The sequence below is a fragment of the Abramis brama genome (assembly GCF_963993115.1).
Source record: "Abramis brama genome assembly, chromosome: 21".
In the NCBI taxonomy this organism is placed as follows: domain Eukaryota; kingdom Metazoa; phylum Chordata; class Actinopteri; order Cypriniformes; family Leuciscidae; genus Abramis; species Abramis brama.
The window spans coordinates 29,222,565-29,228,564 of record NC_139983.1 but is presented as its reverse complement, the minus strand read 5'-3'; positions in this window follow the sequence as shown (position 1 = coordinate 29,228,564).

Below are 6,000 nucleotides of genomic sequence, written 5' to 3'. Positions count from 1 at the left end.
TGAACTATCACTTTACGACATGTATCCTTAAATAGAGCCTTTGGCATAAAGGGTTGTTTAAAATTGAGTCAAGAACCCTAGGGTTCTATCTTACGGTGATGCATTGCTGCCACATATTATTTTTTCCACTCAATTATGTCGTAATAACGAGATCTTATGTTGTTAAAACAACATATTTTCTCGTAACAACGAGATGTTTTGTCGTTACTACGACATATTTTCTTGGCCTTATAAGGACTTGTGTAGTCATGTACAAAATATGCCTTTATCCACATAAAATTGATAGCCAATCATGTCTTTATCATACATCTATGTTCAAAAAGCTGAAGAAATAGCAGCCCCCAATGGGATCAAATTCTGTACACACCTAATTAATAGCAGATGAGCCCAGAATATGAACATTGCGTTTAATTGCACATTAGGCTAAGCATTTTCCTCCCATAGAAAACCCTTATAATAAAGAAAAAAGCTTAATGGCTTAATAGGCTAGCCTACTTCAGTGATAAAGATCAAATGCTGTACACACCTTATTAACAGGGCCGTAGCTAGAGGATTCGGGGCCCCCTGAAAAAAATATTGATGTGGGCCCCCACCACCCTCCACCAATATCATATAGCCTACTGTACAACAGATGAGCATGGAGGCCTGGCCCACATACAGTATAACAGAAGAAGGTGATGTTGTTGTAAAACCTTTATTTTAAAAGTTAAATTTATATAAAAATTACAACTAATAAAAATAAATTGTTAAATAATAATAAAACCAATTTTAAAAAAGTAACAGCAAAATAATGTTTTTTCCCCCATCAGGGAAACAGTCTGTTATAATTCATAAATCAAAAAGTAAACATTTATACAAGAATGACAAGAATGCAGTCAAATTTAAAAAATAACCTCATTTATTGTTTTATTTTTTAATAAAGATAATATTATTAAATAAAGCTAAAATTTATTCATTCAAGTGCATTCGTGTTTTATTGATGTAGGCTAATAAATACATCATCAGCCGGCAGGTTAGGTGCATAATGCAATGCGTCGTGACTCGTGTCAATTTTTTAACTCTATTTACAATAGTGTAAAAAGACAGGGATTTTGAACACGTCCTAATCATTCGGTCGATTGTGGTGCGCATCGATAATGAAGAGTGAGTAGCCTACCCGACAGGCTGTAGACGGTAGTTTTCTTATTTCCAGCGAAATAACAATACAACCTGTCTTTAAGAACGTCTTGATCGACTGTGATACAGCAACTCTCCTGGCCTCCCTCTCATTCTTTTCATAGTGTTTCTGATATCCTAAGTTATGTTTTCTTTTCCCCGACATTTTCAGTCAATCTCCTGCTCTTCCACAAGTTCATCGTTAACTTCAGGACCTGCCGCCTCAACTCTGATTGGTTCTGTTCACGAGCTGGGGCGGGACTTACAATTTTATTGGGTCAATCTGATGTTTGTCACTGACTGAATAATTAATAAATACTTTAGATCGGACTAAACCATTTATAGGGAGGTAAGAGAATATTTTGAAAAAATATTTAACCAAATTGCATGTTTTCGTGGTTTTTATTTAAATCTCAGGCATACAACTAATATAAATATTAGAATTATTCACACAACAGGGGCCTATATAGTATAACTGCTGGATTTTGTGGGGCCCCTATAATTGTCACCACCTTTCACCCCACTAGCGACGGCCCTGCTTATTAATAAACCATACTATCCTACAGAAAAGCAGATGAGCCCAGAATATGAACGGAATGCATTTAATTACACGTTAAGCGTTTTCCTCCCATAGAAACCCTTTATTATAAAGAAAATAAAGGTGGCTCTTAACGTGTCTTTCTATGGGAGGATGGCATTGCGGTGCACAGCAAATCTTTTAAATGGTATTTAATGCAAAACAAAAATTAAAAATATAAGTAGCCAATAAAATAAACAAATTATTGTGGCATTAAATAGCCCACAAACAATATTTATTTTAAAGCTTAAACGAATTTATGTAAAGAAAAACACCAGCGTTGGGCTTTTATCGGTGTTTCAGCCGCCCTTTTCAAACTGGCGCAATAAAATGCAACAGAATTTGAAGAGGACTTATCCGTTTGGCATGGCCGCTCGCTCTAACGTTAACCTAGATAAATGTTCGTTATTAGAATCCGACAGCAAATAGTTCAGCTGTTGAAATCCGTTCCCCCACCCCAATGATTTACCCTCTGGCTTTCTAGAACTTTGATTAAATGTTTGCAATGTTGAATAGGCTTTGTCTTTGCTCTTTCTCACTCTGTTCTTCTAATTTTGTGAGGCATTGTTTTTTTGTCTACAAAATCTGCAGACAACAGAAAATGTTATTTATTTATTCGTGTGTTATTTATATTAGATTAGATCAGGTTAAATAATTTGATTGAACAAGAATTCTAATTTTCACTACTCCCAGTGTATGATGATTGCAGAACAATATATGTTTGAAAATTGATGGAGCAACAGATTTTGTGTGAAAATAAATCAGATAGGTGGTTTGTTTAAAAATCGTATTAATGAAAATCTTATAAAAAAAAAAAAAAAAAAAAATCTTATTAATGTATGAGGTGGCAAGGAGGTACACAAAACCAGCACGGTAAGACTTGAGCTATAATCAGTTTAAAAAAAATACTTAAGCTAAATTAATATGCTTTTAATAATGTCTAAGTTGATACTTGTTCAAACCAATCACTTTAGCAAAGTTTATAAAATTTTTGGAGTTATTTTGATAAATTAAATAATAAATGTTTGTTCAATAAATATAGGCTATCTGTCATAATTTTCATTTTAAAAATACAGAAACAAGATTCTTGAGATCTTTGTATTTAAATTGCTACATAGGCTAAGTCTAAAACATAAAAAAAAAAAAAATAGTAGATTAAATTAGCACAGAATCAAATTTCCAAGTCCATCATCAAAAGCGTTTATGAAAAAAAGTGCTGAGCAGAATTTGTGTCATCGAGTGGTATAAAAGAGAATTAAGTCAAATGCGCATTTCTTCCCCGGTGTGACTTTATAACTGTTGTAACCTGTATATCATTTCAATTTATACTTTAACTGTATAATATTAAATTAAATGTCTATACTACTTCCATAGGATGAGGCAGCTCAGAGAGTGAGAGCCCACTGAGCATCAGACAGTTAAACTGGCATTGACATTGAATTATTTAATTGGAAGAGTAATTATAACAACATAAATTGATTTTGCACTAAATCCTAATTGTAATCTTATTGCCCATATAAAAGAGTTGTTTTTAATTTTATATATTAAGATGATACTGCCTCATTCAAACTCCTTATAGTGCCCCCTTTTTTGGTTTAAGCCACTGCCCCTCAAAATGTCTGTGCACGGCCCTGGATAGGACAGTAGTATCAAGAAAGTTTGACAAAGCGGGACTTGAACTCGGGTCGCAATGAGCTGAAAAGCGATGAATGTCAGGGCAAAGTGTACTGACCACTAGGCTATTGGTCAATGAAAATTAATGCAGTGTGATAAATATTAGAACCTCATTGTATAAGAAACATAGGGGGAACAGAATCCGACGGCAAATAGTTCAGCTGTCGAAATCCGTTCCCCCACCCCAATGATGAGGGATGTTGATGTATCGGCTTAAAATATGCTTATTCTATTCTGTGTGTTGATGGTGCTTCAACAGCATCAATTTGATAAATATTAGAACCTCAGTGTGTCAGAAATATGGGGGGAACAGAATCCGACGGCAAAAAAACCAGCTGTCGGAATCCGTTCCCCCACTCCCATTATGAGAGGTGTTGATGTAATGGTTTAAAAAATGCTGACTTTATTTTTGTGTGTGGATGGAGCTTAACTTGCATCAGTTTAAAGAATATTTGTTTTTGCCTTTTATTATGATAGGACAGTATAGTATCAAGAAAGTTTGACGAACCGGGACTTGAGCTCGGGTCGCAAAAAGCTGAGAAGCAACAAATGTCAGTGCGGAGTGTACTGACCACTAGGCTAATGGGTTTGGTAAATGTTCGCAATGTGATAAATATTAGAACCTCATTGTGTAAGATACATAGGGGGAACAGATTCCAACGGCAAATAGTTCAGCTGTCGAAATCCGTTCCTCCACCCCAATGATGAGGGATGTTGATGTATCGGCTTAAAATATGCTTATTCTATTCTGTGTGTTGATGGTGCTTCAACAGCATCAATTTGATAAATATTAGAACCTCAGTGTGTCAGAAATATGGGGGGAACAGAAACCGACGGCAAAAAATACAGCTGTCGGAATCCGTTCCCCCACTCAAATTATGAGAGGTGTTGATGTAATGGCTTAAAAAATGCTGATTTTATTTTTGTGTGTGGATGGAGCTTAACTTGCATCAGTTTAAAGAAATTTTTTTTTTTTTTTTTTTTTTTATGATAGGACAGTATAGTATCAAGAAAGTTTGACGAAGCGGGACTTGAACTCGGGTCACAATGAGCTGAAAAGCAATGAATGTCAGGGGAAAGTGTACTGACCACTAGACTATTGGTTAATGAAAATTAATGCAATGTGATAAATATTAGAACCTCATTGTATAAGAAACATAGGGGGAACAGAATCCGACGGCAAATAGTTCAGCTGTCGAAATCCGTTCCCCCACCCCAATGATGAGGGATGTTGATGTATCGGCTTAAAATATGCTTATTCTATTCTGTGTGTTGATGGTGCTTCAACAGCATCAATTTGATAAATATTAGAACCTCAGTGTGTCAGAAATATGGGGGGAACAGAATCCGACGGCAAAAAACCCAGCTGTCGGAATCCGTTCCCCCACTCCCATTATGAGAGGTGTTGATGTAATGGTTTAAAAAATGCTGACTTTATTTTTGTGTGTGGGTGGAGCTTAACTTGCATCAGTTTAAAGAATATTTGTTTTTGCCTTTTATTATGATAGGACAGTATAGTATCAAGAAAGTTTGACGAACCGGGACTTGAGCTCGGGTCGCAAAAAGCTGAGAAGCAACAAATGTCAGTGCGGAGTGTACTAACCACTAGGCTAATGGGTTTGGTAAATGTTTGCAATGTGATAAATATTAGAACCTCAGTGTGTCAGAAATATGGGGGGAACAGAAACCGACGGCAAAAAATACAGCTGTCGGAATCCGTTCCCCCACTCCCATTATGAGAGGTGTTGATGTAATGGCTTAAAAAATGCTGATTTTATTTTTGTGTGTGGATGGAGCTTAACTTGCATCAGTTTAAAGAATTTTAATTTTTTTTTGCTTTTTATTATGATAGGACAGTATAGTATCAAGAAAGTTTGACGAAGCGGGACTTGAACTCAGGTCGCAATGAGCTGAAAAGCAATGAATGTCACGGCAAAGTGTACTGACCACTAGGCTATTGGTTAATGAAATTTGCTGTAATGTGATAAATATTAGAACCTCATTGTGTAAGAAACATAGGGGGAACAGAATCCGACGGCACATAGTTCAGCTGTCGAAATCCGTTCCCCCACCCCAATGATGAGGGATGTTGATGTATCGGCTTAAAATATGCTTATTTTATTCTGTGTGTTGATGGTCCTTCAACAGCATCAATTTGATAAATATTAGAACCTCAGTGTGTCAGAAATATGGGGGGAACAGAAACCGACGGCAAAAAATACAGCTGTCGGAATCCGTTCCCTCACTCCCATTATGAGAGGCGTTGATGTAATGGCTTAAAAAATGCTGATTTTATTTTTGTGTGTGGATGGAGCTTAACTTGCATCAGTTTAAAGAATTTTTTATTTTTTTTTGCTTTTTATTATGATAGGACAGTATAGTATCAAGAAAGTTTGACGAAGCGGGACTTGAACTCGGGTCGCAATGAGCTGAAAAGCAATGAATGTCAGGGTAAAGTGTACTGACCACTGGGCTATTATAGGTTAATGAAAATTAATGCAATGTGATAAATATTAGAACCTCATTGTATAAGAAACATAGGGGGAACAGAATCCGACGGCAAATAGTTCAGCTGTCGAAATCCGTTCCCCCAC